General features: G+C 43.3%; 1 protein-coding gene across 3 annotated transcripts in view; it reads left to right on the top strand.

Annotated features, from left to right (window-relative positions):
* Positions 1-4,607: 4,607 nt before the first annotated feature.
* The window catches only part of dusp14 (dual specificity phosphatase 14), a 29,341-nt gene continuing 15,394 nt past the window's right edge, over positions 4,608-18,554 (top strand). Inside the window, exon 1 of one of the 3 annotated variants that reach the window (XM_052035452.1) lies at positions 4,608-4,889. The gene's annotated coding sequence lies outside the window, so the exon portion shown is untranslated. The remainder of the gene's footprint in view (positions 4,890-18,554) is intronic. The other 2 variants (XM_052035454.1, XM_052035455.1) reach the window with 2 other exon arrangements.

Raw genomic sequence — 18,554 nt, 5'->3', positions numbered from 1 at the left:
TGCCCAGGTTTTGAAACCAGATGACAGAGTCTGTGGCGAATGGTGGCTGTGCAGTCCATTACATTGTAAACAATCACTACAGAATATAACTATAGGAAAAGTATCAGCAACCACACAGGCATGTTGGGGTTTACATTTTTGCCAGATGGTAATTGCTGATAAGTAGTCTGACTATATTATTACAATCACATGTTATATTCTTTCTCCCCCAGGGATTCAGCTAATTGAAAGATGAGCCCCAGTTTGGGCTGTAATTAACCTTCCATGCGACAAAGTTTATTGTAATAATTAGCCTCTAATAACAAGGTATCACTGAATACTGTTTATGTTTTTCCTCAGACGGAATGGGTGTGTGTTGGGTATGGAACTGTTCGTCCTTGCCGCAGTTTTGTATTGTGATTAGCCAGCCACTCTGGATGCAATTCCAAGTTCGTGGAGTTCTCACCTACATTCAGTGACCACTTTTTCTGAAGCAGTCACAACACTGGTTAACACCAGACAGCGAGGTTTGGATTGCAGGGAAGGGGTTTGAGGGATAAACATAATTTACATTTGAATGCCACTGCCACCTAGCTATGGCAACCAATTTGGTTTAAACCTTCAAATGGCCACTTAAAAAGGATTCTCATCACAGCACAGGATTATAACTGTTACCATAGCAACCGGATCTGCGCCACTCCAAATTCAAAATGCTAGGCAAACAAAAGAAAATCAAAATTCATTACCAGTAAATGTGATACAAGAAACAAAGGCAAAATATGTCAATTGTTTAAAAGGAAGATATTTGGGTCCAGGTACAAAGCATGTAATTTAGTAGGAAAGATCTCCAGTGGAGACTATTTTATGGTCAGCCCCTCTAAATGTGAAGTAAAGGATCTCACTCAGTAATTCTTTCCACAGAATTAATTTTATCCATCCCAACCCTCAGTAAAAGACCAGTCATCCAATGGGAAGAAACTAACAAAGATTTTTTAACACCTGCTCTGTGTAAAACAAAGGGGAATAAATAAATATGGATAGAAAAGGAAATGGACACCAAGTCTTAGGGAGTGAGAATGAGAGTATGAGAAAGCAGAGAGGTTTTGTGAGGAGAGGGGCTGGGGTCATCCAGGAAGCAGTCCAGTTTTATAAAGCTGAGAGTGCTGCCATGAACATTGATACACAAAGGCAGTGCAGAAAATGTTGGAAGAGATCACCAGACAAATGGACGTGGGCAGTGATGTGACTGATCTCACTATAAAACCTCAGCTCTCTTCTTCTAACTGGAAACTCTCTTGCAAACAAATGATTATTACTTTACAAATTCCAAACGTCCACATGAGATGATCAAACCCTAAAAAGGAGGGATGCGCATCCTGACAAATCCTGACCAGGTATGTTTTAACAAACTGCCTTTCTGTTTTACTCAACCTGAAAAAGAAATTAGCTACATTTTTATTAGCAAACACATTAGTTAAGAAGGATGTCGTTTACTGACGTCTGTGATAGTGTGGATCAGTGCTCCCACAGTGTAGCTTGCAAGTGAGCTAAAATAGCAATGCAGATATAAACTTGCACTTATCCTAAGAGGAACTGCAGTGCCAAGGGAAAAAAAACTAATATGCTTCTGGGGTAAATAAGAATTTGAAAAGGTTCAGGGAAGATATTTTAGGCAAGATCTGATATCATCTACGTTAAAAACGTTATAAACAAGGTAGATCTGAGGCAGAAACTCGCCTATTCAGAATTTGAAGTTAAGTATGCAGGTACAGTATTGGGAGAGTGGAAAAAATGTTTTAGGACTCTTCTCATCCTCTGAATAAAATCCTGTTTCTAAGGAGAGCACAGTAATATCACCTGCCATTTTATCAATGGAACAGTTATACCTAACCAGTGTGCTGCAACATTCCCTGGGAAACATGTTGTGATTTGAACACAAAGACTACATGACTGGAAGAATTTAGCTTTGTTATTTCATGCCTATATAACGTTATCTATATAAAAATGAATCTTACGTTATTATCAGGGCTGTTTGAGTGGCACATTGGGACAGCTAGAAGAGCTGCTGCCTCACAGCTCAAGTGGCCCAAGTTCAACCCTCACCTCCGGTGTTCTCTGTGTGGAGTTCCCATTGTCCCTGTGACCACGTGGGTGTCTTCTGGGTGTTCTGATTTCCTTCCACATTCCAAAGATGTGCAGGTTGGTAGGTTAATTGGCCATTGTAAATTGCTGCTTGTGTGTAGGTGAGGGGTAGAGTTTGGAAAGAGTTGATGGGAATGTGGGAAGAATAAAACAGGATCTGTGTAGGATTACTGTAAATGGTGGCTTGATGGTGGTGCAGAATTGGTGTGCTGAAGGGTCTGTCTCTGTGCTGTATGACTCTATGAATGTGTTTCACTTGCCATTAGGTAAACTTTACTCAGTTCAAATGTTCCTGGTTAAAGAAGGTCTGAATGTTCTTCACTTCCAAACTTCCACTGACCCTTCAGACGGTGCAGAGCTCCTGTCCAGAACAGGAAACTCCCCATCGTTCACCTGCTTTTAAATTGGTAAATTGGTTTATTATTGTCACATGTACCGAGGTACAGTGAAAAACTTGTCTTGCACACCGTTCATACAGATCAATTCATTACACAGTGCATTGAGGTAGTAGAAAATCATCAGTGAACAATTGGTGGATGAAAGATCTTCAAGATCCATCACTGATAAGGTTTATGGGCCCTGCTGCTCTGAGTAGCAAATTGCAATTGTTTCCCACACCATGTTGGTGGACATTCTCAAAGCAAATGGAGAAGGAATTCTTTGAAACTGAGATGGAGGCCAACCTGAGTGATCCAGGATGACTGTTGGCCGCTTGCAAGGTTTGCAAGGATACACATCCATCAAAACCATTTTAATTAGGATTGAGAATGGCTTCAAAATGTTCTAAAGACCCACAAAGCATGAGACCCTTCACTTATCCTCTGGTAGATCAGAAAACTTGAAGGGGTCATTAAAATCAGAAAATACCTTTGTATTTCTAAATGGGTTTCCTGAAACCAACTAACCCAGGTGTTTGTGCCCAAGACCACATGGAATAGATGGAGCAGCAGGACGCTGATAATATTGGCACCCACAACACTTCTATGGTCATGCAAGTTTCGTACGGGAAAGAGAAATGCCCAAGTAACCTATTACTGCCTCCTTCCAAGAAACATAATTCTGTCTTGAAAATACCCACTCCATTAATGAATTATCATTCATGATCATCCTTATGGACTCTGAATTGATTTTTTTTTAAGAATTCATTTATGGGATTTGGGAATTGCTAGCTTTATATATTGTCCATCCTCAGTTGCCCTTGAGAAACTGGGTACGAGTTGTTTCTGGAGCTTGACTGCTGAATAGAATCCACCTATACTATTGGAACAGGAGTTCCATGACTTTGACCCAGCACTGGTGAAGGATCAATAATATATTTCCAAGGAAGAATAGCATGCAACGTAGAAGATTTCCTCCATACCTTCTCTAGTTCTTTTGTGTGGTAGAGGTTACAGTAGAGGAGGTGCCATCAACAAAGCTGTGGTCATTTGCCTCAGCGTACTTAGTAGATGGTGCACATATGCACACAATTAGACTTGTCAAAATCATTTTAGCACCATTATAAGTATTAAGAGTATAAAATTTTTTTAAAAATAAGAGCAGGAGTAGGCCACTCGGCCCCTCGAACGTGCCCTGCCTTTCAATCTGATCATGGCTGATTTGCCCCAGGCCTCATCTCTTCTGTGCCAGCTCCCTACAGCCCTCTATTCTCTGATCTTTTGAAAATGCATCTACTTCCTCTTTAAATACTTCCAGTGATCTTGGCTCTGCAAACCTCTGCTGCAGAGAATTCCAGAGATTCACCACCATCTGCCAGCAGAAGTTCCTGCGCACCTCTGTTTAAAATGTCCGCCTCCGAATCTAGCAATTGTGCCTCTCATTAGATTCTCCCACCAGTGGAACTCTACCCTGCCCCCCTTGAGATCTCACATGTTTTACTAATCCCTCATTCTCCTAAACTCCAAAGAACATGGATCTAATTTCTTAAATCCTCTCATAAACCAATCCTCTCATCTCAGTGAACCTCCTTTCAAAACTTCTAGTTTCATTGTGAGACCATTACATTCAGGTCAGGGTCTTCCAGAGCTACAGGACCTGGAGATATCAACAATGTTTTCAATCGTGTTACAGACATGAAACTTTTTACAGAAATGGGAAACTAAACAACTGGTTGAAAGCCTTAGTTGGGATCAGACTGAATGGCCCAAACTGAGAAACCATCATAACCACTCAAGACTCTGAACATGTTAATGCCTCCAGCAGGTTTTTTTATGCTCCAGATTCCGGCATCCGCAGTCCCTCGTGTCTCCAAGGGATATTTTCTTATTAGACGATGGATCTCTACTAATGTGTGTGAAGGAACCTAAACTGATTGGATTATTTTCCCACTGTTGTATTTGGCTTCCAAACAAAATAAGGCATTGACTCTTTTATATAAGGAAACTGTAATTTATGGATTGATATCAATGCGATATAAATTAAAGATTCAAGAGAAATGTGTTTCCCCCAAAAAAGCTATAAATCCATCCTGAAGGCACCGCTTGGTTGAAGGATTTGAGTGGACTGTCTCTTTAAATTGTGTAATCTAAGTACACTGCCCGTGAGCTCAGTCCCTGCTTTAAGAGGCTGGGAGGTGGAGCTGTGGCTTTTATTTCTTCCAGATCCGATTCGAAGAGCGTCGAGAGCGAGTGTGATCCGGAGAGGCTGCAGGAGAGAAGGGGCAGGCGAGCGGCGAGCGCTTGTTAGACCAGCAGCACCGGCGTCTTCGCTGCTGGCGAAGCCAGTGTGAGCAACGAGAGAGAGGGGGAATGGAGCCTCAGCAAAGCATGGTAGAGTCATGAGTGGGGGAGGAAGGGGGGAGGAGGAATGAATGAGGGAGGGGAGGAATGAATGAGGGAGGGGAGGAATGAATGAGGGAGGGGAGGAATGAATGAGGGAGGGGAGGAATGAGGGAGGGGAGGAATGAGGGAGGGGAGGAATGAGGGAGGGGAGGAATGAGGGAGGGGAGGAATGAGAGAGGGGAGGAATGAGGGAGGGGAGGAATGAGAGAGGGAAGGAATGAATGAGAGAGGGAAGGAGAGAGGGGGGAGGGAAGGAATGAATGAGAGAGGGAAGGAGAGAGAGGCGGGGAGGGAAGGAATGAATGAGAGAGGGAAGGAGAGAGAGGGGGGAGGGAAAAGAGGAAGAAAGAAAAAGGGGAAGATGAGCCACCTTTTAAATCTAATTATTTAACCTCTCTTTTAACAACGGTACAAGTCTTCAAACACAGTGTGGCGACAGTCGCACTGAAAACCTTATTTACCGGGTAAATGAGGTCACAAGTCCCACTTAATGGAAATTTCCTGGGCTCCAGCTTTTTTGTGGGGGGGGGGGGTAGGTGTTGAGCAAGTTGTGGGGGTGGATCGGTCACGATGCAGGTCCGGATCCCATCCCAAGAACCCTTTCCAAACATTTGTTACTGCGACACCCGGGACAATCGCTTTATGTTTACCCGGCCCGCTTGCCCACTTCTGCATGTGTGCTTTTATTTTAATAGCAGTAGCTGCTGAGGTCCGTTTATGTTCTCTCTTCTCCCCCCTCTTCCCCCCCCCCCCCCCCCCCATTGTAGCGATAGTGGCCTGTGGACCCGCAGCAAGGGGTCCGCTGCGCCGCGGTTACAACTTCAATTGAAGCCTGTGTTGGGACCAGAAGAGAGAGAGAGAGAGAGAGTGTGTGTGTGTGTGTTAAGCATCGATTAGCAGCGGGTCTGCAACCGAGGCGACACTGGGAACTTGCTAGAACCAACATTGTTGAGCTGTGTGATTATTTTGAGGAAGTGTTGCCAGGGCGACACTTTGCACCAACATTTTTTTAGTTGTTGGTCTGAATTGTGCCCTTCCTCGGTGCTGTGAAATTACAGGGGGAAGGGAGGAGAAATTAAAAGTTTGATAATGTGTGACTTCTCCAAGACAAGCCTCCTCCCACTGGCCCATTTGGAGAGAGCAAGGTGGTAGTGGCCGAGGAATTGATATCTTCTCCCTTTTTTGTTAGCTTTTCCTTCCACGTTTGATGTTTGCGTGGGAGGAAGCTGTCACACGCACGATGGGCTGAATGTCCGCCTCCTGTGCTGTGGATTTCTGATCTGACGTGTCTATTCTTGCACACTTTGTCCAGCTCCATTTGTGGTTTTCCAGGCTCCTGAGATTCATCTCTTTGATGTGCACACTTCCTGAGATTAACAGATTTGATCCAAAGATTTATAGGAGGAAGGAAGTGTTGGTGCTACCTGAGATTCCCAAATATTAGTGGTATTGGATTAGAGAAACTTTTCGGGGATTGGATCTCAAATGTCTTGCTCCCTGGGTTGCAGTCCTGGGACAGTGTGTTCGGGGAGTCAAGCCGACATGTTGTCTGGTGGTACAGATGGATGAGATGCTGGTGGGTCCTTGGACCAGTTCTTGCAGATTTTCAGTAAGGTACTTCATTAAGCAATTATAACAGTTTTTTTAGCCAGTGTTATTAGACTATAAAGTAGCCATGGGAGTTTTTGAGGGAATAGCATTATTGCTAAATGTACATGAAGGAGAAGGAATAGAAGGTAATGCTGAGTTAGGAGAGGCAGGAAGTGGAGCATAAACAGACACTGGCATGGAGGACATGGGCAGAAAAAGGCCATTCTGTGCATGTGATCTACGTTGAGCTGGGCGATTCACGTGCGACAGCACCATCAAATGGCTGGAGGGCACAATTACCCTGAGTCTTAAAAGGGAAGGCTCCCATTATAAATGAGATATAGAAACTTGTGTAATTTAAAGGAGTTGACAAAAGGTTAACAAAGCATGATTTGTAAGTGTTCAATTAACTGTTGGTGGTCCTCCGTCAGTGGATCTGGCCATTAAACAGCTTGTTAGAATGTTCTGGGTTATTTGCACATCTCGATGACCAAAGGCCCCACAGTTTTCACTGTGCTTTTCCATCTTGTTCCAGAGACTATGCAGTAACATCCAAACTTCCGTCTTATAGTGGGGGTTGGGGTACTTCTAGGAGATCAGGAGGTGAGCCATTTGCTGCAGAAAGCCTCCCTGCCTGTGGGAGGTGATTTGTTGATGAATGGAATTGATTCTGGATGGCTGAGGTTCCCTGCGAGAACAAAACGATTACCGACTTGGTTGATTATCCAAGTTCCTTATGTCTTTCTTTTCCAATTATTCATTCATGAGATGTGGCTTTTGCTGTCAAGGCCAGCATTTAATTCCCATAAATTGTTAACCTTGAAAGCAATTACCATTCACCATCTTGAATTGCTGTGTAGAGTGTTGATGTACTCCTGTGGTGCCATTAGGTTGGGAGTCTGGGATTTTGACCCAACGATGATGGAATGGCAATGATTTCCAAGTTGGGATGAAGAGAAGTTGCAGAATGGAGGCTTCCCATAGGTCTGCTGCCTCCGCTCTTTTTAAGCAGAGGTTGCAGTTTGGGTGATGCTTGCTGTCAAAACAGTTGTGATGACTTCCTACTGTGTCTTGTAAATGGTGGAAAGACTTTAGGACATCAGGAATTAAGTTGTTTGCTGCAGAATCCCTGCCCTTGCAGTCTTTCAGCTTACTGACGAGTTTAACTGGACTAGAAATGATGGAAAACTCAAAGTTGATGATTGGCTGGATGTCAAAGGGAGTTGGTTACACTCTGATCTTTACTTGATATTGGTGAAGCTTACTTGTCCCCTATCAGCCTATGCCTTAAGTGTCTGAACATTTTGCATGCAAGTGGCTTTGTTTTCTGTACAGGGAAATGGACAGTTGATATTTCAGAATGAGTTTCTTCATCAGGTCCAGATTGAGGATTTTGATCCGAAATGTTGATTGTCCATTTCCCTCAGCAGATGCTGCCTGACCTGCTGACCTCCTCCAGCAGTTTGGCTTTTGTTCCAGATTCCTGCATCTGCAGTCTCTTGTGTCTCTGGCTTCACTTCCTGATGCTTTGTGAATGGGACTGAACATTCCCATTTTTGACTTTATGGTGGAAGGTGTTGAAGCAGCTGAAGATGTTTGGACTTTGGATGCTGAGGTACAACTCCAACCAGTGCTTGAGATTTCCTGTAGTTCCCACTGATTCCAATTTTACCCATGCTGCTTGATGCCCTTCGCTGTCAGATGCTGCCTTGATGTCAAAGGCAGTCTCTCTCCTCACCACCTGAGATTCTGCTGTTTGGACCAAGGCTGCAATGAAATCAGGTACTCAGTGAGTGAGCAGGTTGTTGGTGAATTATTGCTGCCTGGCAACTTGGTTGCTAACACGTTCCATCACTTTACTGAAGATAGAATTAGCTGAAGGTGTGATAATTGGCATGATTTGTATTTGTCCTGGATTTCATGAATGGGGCACAATCGAACAACTTGCTTCTGAGTAGCTATACTGGAAGTACTTGACAAGAGGTTCGGCTAGTTCTGGAACACAAGTCTTCAGTACAACATCAGAGGTGTTGTAAGGGCTTGTAGCTGTTAATATATCCACTTTGTGATCTCAAGTGGAGCAATGGCAAGATTTGGGATCTTGTTCGTAGAGTGGAAATTTATCACCAAATCATTGCATTTGAATTTGCCTGTTTGTTATTTTGGTCTGCAGCTATGTTTGATAACCATTTTTGGATATGGCTATTACTGGTTGCTGTAGAGCCATACTTGAGATTGCAACTTGTTTAATCTTCGACTGAAGGGAGATCATTTGCACTGTTCAAGAACACAGGGCAAACAAGTCCCCATTAGAGGGACATGTGCCAACAACATAAGTGAGTTGTTACTAACTCCACTCTTTGATTGAAACACCAGCTACTCATGAAAGTAGCTGGAATGATGTGTCCTGCTCACGCACTTCTGCCTTGATCTAGCTGACTGGTTGGGATTAATTCATTAAGGAATCTTCTGAAGCAGTGAATTTGGATGTCCAAATCCCATCTCTTATATTGACTATTTTCTGAACTATCAGAGACTGACATGCATTTCTGACAGCAACTTGGGGAAAGTTGATGTGTGAAATGGCTACACTGTGACAGGAAGTAAATATGGTGTTACAGGAAGTGTATTCCATATGTAATTTAATGGAAGAATGCCAAAACCCCTTGTGGTTTGCTAGTAAGGAACAACTAAAGGGGTCTTCTCGGAGGTTTCATGAGAAAACAGTCCTCTATTTCACTTGGGTATCTATCTAGATTTCTCTGTGCAAGTACTTAGACTTGGAACCTTAAAGATTGAGTGGTGTTGCTGGCTACTTAAAGCAGCTGGTGGAGGTGTTCGATAGCTTTTGCTTGTGTTAGTTACAAATATTGTTATCAGCTTGGGTACGTTGGGTGTTGAGAAGCAGTTGAAAAGCTTCCTTCTGGCCTGTAAATTTCTGATTATATAATTCATTTCTAAATAAACTAATTTTTTTTTGCATTCGAGATATGAAAGCAATCAGATTTTTTGTAAAGAGAACCTCAGCGTTGTTCACTGGCATTGGCTGGTGCACCTTCCTTGGATGTTCTGAGGTTGATTGAATGAACATGTGACCCATCCTGAATCACTCTAACCAGTACATTTAGTTGTAGTTTATATAAAAATACTGTTGATTGTGACACTCTAGATTTTGGAATCATAGAAATTATGACACAGGCACACTTGGCCTTTTGTGCTCCTGGAGCCTGTTTATATTTCATGTGCAGCACTGTTTGTACTGCCTTTGTTGAAAGGAGCTTAGTTAATAACACAGCCTGGTTACGTTAAGAATAATGGAAAGTGGGCTGTGTTACAGGTTCCCAGACACTTGCTGGCGAGTAAGGTTTCGTCTTTTTTTCATTCATTAGTTTCCTTCGATAGTTCTCTCCTTTCTGCTGTCATGGTGACTAATTTTCACCCTGCAATTTCCAACATGGAACCACTGTGCATCTGCTGGTATTGTGTTAGTCCAGTCAGATGGTGTTAGGATGAGAGAGTACTTATTTTGGATAGTAATAACTATGCAGAATCCATTCTGATATTTCTTCGCAGCAGAGGGGACAAATGTTGGAAATAATGAGGAAGAGTTTTTCTATAGTGCTACAGAATTTTGGTATGTCAGTAGTGTTTGATATGACAGGTGGCATTAGTCAGACTTTATTATGACCTAACCTTTACAAATTGGGCATGGCTGGCAGGTTACGTTGGTTGGTGTTGCCTCTGCTCTGAGTATTTCCTGGTACCCACTGACCATCAAGGCAGATGATGGGCACCCCATGCAGTGGAAGGGTTGCTAGCCATGCTTTTTACCTTATTGACCCCACAGCACTCGCTTTATGGCTTTTCAAATCCACCTAAGCAGAGAGCTTGTGTATTACGGCGGGGGCTCTGGTTTTAGCTGATTGAGGAGCGATATGTGATCCCTGTTGCTAGGGATTCACAGCCAGCCCCTGTGGCGAGGAACAGGCATTCAGTGTTCGTTACACTTGTGGACAACTCGGCTATTTGCATGGTGAATAAATTGGGTAGAATGTGTTAGATGTCATTCATGACCAGTGACATAATGCTACAGTTATAGTGCAGCACATTCATTGTAATCAACCAGATAATGAACTAGATGGTTGTCCGAATTTTTTTTGTTATTTTGCAGTGCCTTTTATCAAACGAGATTAGATGTGCTGAGAAGTGAAAGGTATTTAAACTTTGATCTTGACGCATGTGGTTCTGGACTGGCTGTCCCTCTATGTCATTATGACATTCCCTTGCACATTATTCCTAATGGTTAACTATTGATTATTGGGTTTGGGTTGTTCCAATGTTCACTTGCTTATAACTGACCAATGCAACACTTCAGACTTGTAAGCTGCTTCTAAAGAGTCAGGGATATTGTATTTTTGTTTGGCTTCCAAATCTTACTGGCAACTGGAAGCTAGTGGAGGTCCCCACTGAACAATGGGGGGCACTTTCCTCTTCAGGAGTTGCACTGATGTTGCCCTGTTTGTACAGGACCAACCTGTCCACAGTGCTGCAGTGAGATGTCTGGGACTTGGTGGTTTGAATTTGCTGTTAATTTTAGTATTTTCCTAGGGCAGGCATGTACTTTGGAGAATGAAGCTTGATATTTTGTTTCTTTTGGTATAAAATGCAGCACAGCCTTTTTCCTTGGCCAAGTTCAATCCTGATGGAGGATAATGGACGTGAACAAGACCAAGGTTTAGAATTCCTACCTGTCCCTTCGCCCTCGATTTATCCTGGCCATTTCAAGTGCAGTCACCTAATGGAATAATGTGACTGTAGGGTGGACTGGATCTTCAATCTGCAATTCAAACTGAACCCAGCTGTCATCATAAGCAGGGATTAAATTTTCAGAGCAGCTGAAGATCCCTTAACTCTGACTTGCTTGCAGATGTTTGGTCCCAAAGGATTTGATTTCCTGTGTGGAATCTAATGCCTTTGTTTTTAATTACATCCTGAGCTGTTTTTCTGTCGGGTTGGATTCTGTGTCATTTTAACACAATTGTACAGACAGCTGAATTGTGAGGCTAAGTATTTAGAACCAGTCAGAAGCCCTGCTCGTTTCATTCTTCCTCCCTTGCTGCATTCAAAGGAGTTGCTGCTGGAACCTGGATTTGTGGTCATTGTGTTCTGTAATATCACTGGTTTCTTGAACCTGCTTGGGACATCTTTAAGAATGTTGGAGAGGAATCTCCCAGATCATTGAGTCATAGAGCGATGCAACACGTAGATAGGCCTTTGGCCCATCAAGTCCACACTGGCCATCCCATCCATTTACACTAATCCTACCTTTTTTGTTCTCTCCACATTGCATCAACTCCCCTACCACTTGCCCACACACCCGAGTCCATTTACAGCGGCCAATTAACCTACCAACTGGGATGTGGGAGAATGTGCGAACGTCACACAAGGTCAGGATTGAACCCGAGGCTCTGTCGCTGTGAGGTAGCAGCTGTGCTACCCCAGGTCAGTCTTGTACTGTCTTGTATTGACAGCCTTATGGTGACAGGGAAGGCATCGACCAAGTGATCTGACGGCACAGTTGGTAGTTCATGGTCCCCTTGCACTTTAACAGTCATTCATTGGAGGATGCTGGGCTCTGGAGTGAGAGAAGATCCCAGCCTTCCTGCAGTGATATCCATTCCCTGGAGGAAAGCAGTGACAAAGTTTGCTTCCTAGCTTGTCTACTGGGCCTGGGCAGTGTTCAGTAACTGCACCTGTTTCTGTTCCCCTAGATCAGATTCACAGGGCAGAGCCCCTGATGTAATTACTTGTCCTAAAAACGGCAGCTGGGACACTGCAGCATTCCCTCAGTCCTGTGCTGAAGTGTCAACCTAGGTTGCATGCTCTGGTCGTGCAATGCAGTGACAGGGTACTGCAATGTAGCCCACACTTGTGGAGCCAAACTCCAGTCACCGAGTAACTTCTGGGATGGGTGGAAGAAGAGTGAGGCATGTATTTTTAAAAAGCTGCAGCACTGCAATACAAGATGTCCTGGCAGTTTGTTGTGACCTCGGCACAATGTGAAAATGTTCCCAGATTTAGGGGTGTGGTAAACAGGGGCTCAGACTCTGTTTAATGTTTGCTTCAAGTTTATTAATTTGCCAGCCACAAATTGCTGGTTTCTCACTTGCAATTAAGAAGGCTTTTTGTGAAGCGGAGTTTACTGCATCCCACTCAAAAAGAATCTTTATCTGACCACTTAATGCATTGGTGAGTACACTAAATATCACCATTTAAAAGGAGCCATTTCCTGCAGATTGATCACTTTTGTTTGCTCCATTATTTAGGGTTGGGGGTATAATCCTTGGCCACTCCGGGACTTTGCCAAGGTGGAGATTCCACATCTCCTATGAAGGTCTCTGTACCTCCAAGTAACGTATGGCTTCAATAATGAAAGCCATTGTGCTACATTTCTCACTTCGGTGACAATTTAGGTGTGTGCATGTGTGATTGGACTGCAGAGTTTCTATACCATCAGAAGCGCCAGCCTGCTTTTGCTTTTCCAGAATACTACCATACTGACCGTGACAGCAACTTGACCTAACTCACTGTGGCAAATGCACAGTCATCAACGACGATGCTGGAATTGTGACAGTGAGCAAGTTCCTACATCACAAGGCAGAAATTCAACCTGTTTAATGTCAGCCTAAAATAAACCAGGCAGATTGCATTTCACAGATTTAACCAGGTTTTGTTATTGGGATTGTTTAATCTCTCTGCCCAATGACGTGAACCATTTTATCAATAGGTTGAGGAACAAAGAGTCAAAGGTCTTTTAGCAGGCTGGTAAGTGGGGGGAGAAACATTTGGTCTGATTAATCAGCATTGGGAGAATTCCTTTAATGTGAATGGTATTTGTGGGTTTTGCTGGCAAAGTTGGTACGTGTGGCCCCTGAAGGTGGTGGTCAGGCACATGGAGCAGTGCTTGAGGTGATGAAGATGTGCCCACAGTCTAGTTTGGGAATGCAGCAGTTATTACCAGTAGTGGAACTTCACCACAAAAGGCTTTTCCAAGTGGCAACTACCTGTGAAGACAGTTTTATAGTGAGAAACTAATGACATAGCTCCTCAATAGGTGTAAGGGGTTTTCTTTGTGATGCCTGCTGACAAAATTTACCTGAGTGATACCTCAGCTAGGCATCTTGTTGGTCTTAAGTACAGTTTGAGTGTGCTTAAGTGTCTGATCTTTACGATAGTTCTGCCTAACAACCTCTCAAATTTCTGTTGTGTGTGTGTGTGTATATATAATGAATAAAACACTTTTGGAGCTGCCAGATCTGTAGCTTGAATCTGCTTCAGCACAGTACAGGGAACCCAAGTTTGCCAAGCAGGAACAAATCTGATGCCATTGAGTGAAAGCAGTGGAACTGAAAATTAATCCAGAGTAAGAAACGTGTCACAGGGCAATTATACAGGAAGACCAGGGAAAGGTTTGGAATGGAACTTGACATGTGGCAAGCTTGTATTGCCAATAGTGACAAAATTCATCAGCCAGTTTTCAGGGAAGAATTGTCAAAGAAAATTGCTATCTTCCATGAGGTCTGGAGACTATTTGAATCCTTGTGCTAGCATCAGTTCTTAACCCAGGCTTTCTGCACTCATTTTCAATTGATCTAAATCTGATGCCTACTGAAATGGTTTATGGTAGCTTTTTAGAAACTGTTTAATAAGCATTTAATCCCTCTGTAATGGGTTGGCAAGGGCACATTTACTGCTGGTCCCCAGAAATGTTTGAATGGAAGGTGTCTGAAGCTCTTTGGAATTGCTGCAGACATTGACTATGTAATGGTCAACATTAGCTGGTGATCATGTTTGAGGTAAAATGAGACCTGATGTGCTGCAAGAGTCATTGACTTTTATTTTCTGGCCCATAACAACATTGGGATTCTGAACTCAAAACCTGGGCATCACACAACCAGCAAAGTAGTTGGTAATTGTAATTGGTTTAATATTGTCACATGTACTGAGATAGTGAAAAGCTTTTGTTTGTGCCATCCAGACAGACCATTCCATACATGAGTACATCAAGGTAGTACATAAGGGAAAAAGAAAAAATGCAGAATATAGTGTTAAAGTTACAGAGAAAGTACAGTACCGGTAGACGAATAAGGTGTGAGAGTCATGACAAGGTAGATTAAGAGATCAAGAGTTCATCTTTATCATACTAGAGGTCTGATCAAGAATCTTGTAACAGTGGGATAGAAGCTCACCTTGAGCCTGGTGGTACGTGTTCTCAAGCTCCTGTATCTTCTGCCCAACTGGGGGGTGGGATGGAGGGCAGAGAGAGGATGCCTGGGTTGAGAGGGGTCCTTGATTATGTTGGCTGCTTTCCTGAGGCAGTAGCACATGTAGACACTTGTATAAGTCAGTGATAATAAATCTGATTTGGAGTCAGTGGAGGGAGGCTGGTTTTTGTGATGGACTGGACAAGGAATGGGAGATGGCTATTAGATGAGCAGAACTAGTGGATGTATGTATTTGGGTGATGAGGTCTAATGTAGGAGGTTACTCAAGGTTTGAGCACAAGGAATTGGGTGGTGGAGGTAAATGTGTAGATTCTGAATTATTTATTTATTGGACAGAAGGCAGAGTAGGAATAAACTGAGCATTCTTGGGTTGGCAGGCTGAGACAGATGGGGTACCTTGGATTGGTGCCTGGGCCCCAGATTTTCACTGCCTTTCCCCTCAGTTTGGCTGAGCGGGATGCATGTTACATTTTCAGGTTTGCTGATGATACTCAACTAGGTGGGATTGCAAGTACGGAGAATGTAAAGTAGCTTCCAAGAGATATGTACAAGCTGAGGGAGTGGGTAAGAATATGGCAGATGGAATATAATGCGGGAAAAATGTAAGCTCATCCAGTTTTGGATCCTCTACTTTTCCGTTTTAAAAAGTGAGAGATTGGGTAGTGTTGATGTTCAAAGGTACCAAGGTGTTATTTGCACAGATTGAAGCCAACAATTAGGAGGATAAATGGTACTTTTGCCTTTTCTTACAGGATGATTTAAATAAAAGCAAGAAAGACTTTTTGCAGTTGTATGGGACTTTGAGGCCACAGCTGGAGTACTGCGCACTGCTTTGGTCTCCTTACCTAGAAGGATGTATTTGATCTAAGGTATAGAGTGAAGATTTGTTGGACCAATTCCAGGGATGTTGCTTTGCCATATAAGAAGAGATTGAGTGGACGAGGCTGCATTCTTCTAACCTCAAGAATGAGAGGAGATCTCATCAATTCTCAATTGTTACAGGGCTGAGCAGGTTGGATACAGGGAAGATGCTTCCCTTGGCTGAGGAATCTAGGACCAGGGGACAGTCTTGGAATACTGGCTGAAATGTGAAACTTCTTCACTTGGAGCATGATGAATCTTTGGAATTCTCCACTCAAAGGACTGTAGAGGCTTGATTGTTGTGTTCATTCAGTGGAAGTTAAGGAAATTGTGCTGGTAAAAGATGAGCCATGATTAATGAACAGTGACTAGGCCATCCAGCCCTATCTAGTTTTTAACCCATTCTTGCCTGTTCCACCCTGTGCTGGGTTTGTGATTAATCTTTGTCTCCAGTCCATTTTGCCTGCTATTCCATTTCTTGGTGTAACTCCATTCACATCTATCAGATATTAGTTGTCATCATCCTCACAGCCTCTTGTCTGGGGACTAACTTCTGGATTTCCACGACCCTTTGTGGAAAGGTTTCCTGACTCTTGTGGCCTTGCTGTCTAATTTTGATTGTGACCTCCTGTTCCTGGGTTTTCTTGCTAGAGGGAGAGTTTTCTTCCCACCACCCCCCCCCCCCCCAAAAAAAAACTGTATGCTCTGAATTCACTTCATTTTAAACGTTGTGGTTAGGTTACTCTGGAAACGAGGCAATTAGCAGAGTTCCAGATTTCACCAAGTTCCAATGATTAAATCCTTGTCCCAATTATATGGGGAAATTGGACAGAAAGAAGCTCTGCATGCTGGAAGGCTCCTATCTAACAATTTATTTTGCAAGAGTGTTGTCATTTTAATGAGCTGAGAATAAACCCTTGTCTCTTTTTGTTTCAATAATTGATGCAGGGCACCCATAACCCTGTTAATCCTCCCTCAGTACAAGCTGCCTGTGGGTTAGGCAGTAGCAGATGAATTAGTCACCCAGCCCAATCCGTTGCCCAGCAACGGGCGTAGGCCTACAGTGTAGGTGGAGGCACAGAGCCACAGTTGTGTATCAGCACGCCTCCAGCACTCCCAAAGTTTAAAATCCACTTTGAGCTGCAATTGTAGTCTGTGGGTCATGCAGCAAGTGCCTCATTAATTCACACCAGACTGACATTCCTTGAATTGCACAGCCTTCAGTGGTATATATTGTAATTGGATAGTTATGGAAAAAATGTAGCATGGAAACAGGCCCTTCAGCCCACCAAATCTGCACTGACTGTTTACCACCCATTTACACTAATCTTACATTAACCTCACATTCTCATCAACTCCCCCCAGGTTCTACCATTCACCTGTACATTAGGGGCAATTGGCAGTGACCAATTAACCTACCAACCCATTTGTCTTTGGGATTTGGGAGGAAACTGGAGCACCTGGAAGAAACCCAGGCAGTCACAGGGAGAATGTGTAAACTCCACACAGACAGCACCGGGAGTCAGGATTGAACCCTTGCCTCTAGTGAGGCAGCAGCTCTACTAGCTGCCCCTGCCCACATTAACAACACGGGAGGCTGTTTGGCATGTTAAGTCCATGGCAGCAGGGAAAAGACTGATTTATCCCAATGTAACAGACAGTCTTCTGGAGGAACTCAGCGGGTTGAGCAGCATCTTTTTGGAACAGCCTAGGAATTGTCGACATTCGGGTTGAAGCCCTGCATCAACCTAATGCAGGATTTCAGCCCAAAACATCAACAATTTCTCTTCCCCACAGATGCTGCTTGACCCACAGGGTTCCTCCAGAAGATTGCTTGTTGCTGCAGATTCCAACATCTGAGGTCTTTTGGTCTCTGATTTATCCCAATGCCTGATCTGCAGGCACTTTGAGTGCATGTTGCTTTTTCAAAAAAAAAGCACCGAGGTTTCTGCATCCACCATCCTTCAGCCAGGGTTCCAGACCCCTGCCATTCACTTGCTTAAGAGCTTTTTCCCAATTTCTAACTTTTCGCTCTTTCCTCTCTCCCTCTTTTCTCCTCCAACCCAGTTATCGACTTCTCAAGGGAAATTAGTCCTTCCTCCACACCCTATCTAGGCCTTGGGTTTTATACACATTAATTCAATCTCTCCTCCTGCTCTAAACAAAAACAAAACCATTGGCCTATCCAACCTTTTCCTTGTAATCAAGTCTCCAGCCCTGACAACATCCCAGTAAATCTCCAGTCTGTACAAGGCTGTCATATCCTCCTTTGACATACGACAAGAGCCAAAATATCCCTTTTTTAACCCCAGTCTGCATCAATGACTTTGAATTAAGTAGTCTGGGGTCTAGTTGCAAATCCTAGATTGCCCAAATTCTAATCCATGACTACCTCTGGACAGATCACCAACTGGTCCTATTGTCATACTTCCATAGATGATTAAGATTTTTGTTCAATTCTTTGACCCTTGGTCTATCAATGTATCCCAGCCAAGTCGACTCGCACATGGCCTCTGTCTCTGTGTTGGGAAGGGTGTAATTGGGGTGTAGCTGACTGTGTAGCACCATCTGACGCACAGCCAATTGTAAATCTTTTCAAATCCTATCCCAAAAATAATACAAAATATTGCAGATGCTGTAAATCTGAAACAGACACAATTCTGGAAACACTTGGGTCAGGCAGCATCTTTGCGGTGAAGAGTGTTTTGAATTGTTACCTAACTTGACTTTGGCTATTTTGAGAGGTTGTCAACCAAAGCTTGAACCAAAACGTTGTCTGACCTGCTGAATATTTCCACTAATTTGTTTATTCCGAAAGCACGTGTAAGGAAATAGAAGAAGGAAGTTAGGAAAATATCTTTCTGAAAGATAATGTTCTGCACCATTACATGCAAAAACTGGACAGTTTTTAAACTCG

Source organism: Pristis pectinata, chromosome 21, assembly GCF_009764475.1.
Source record: "Pristis pectinata isolate sPriPec2 chromosome 21, sPriPec2.1.pri, whole genome shotgun sequence".
Taxonomy (NCBI): domain Eukaryota; kingdom Metazoa; phylum Chordata; class Chondrichthyes; order Rhinopristiformes; family Pristidae; genus Pristis; species Pristis pectinata.
This window is presented reverse-complemented; position numbering and strand designations above follow the sequence as displayed.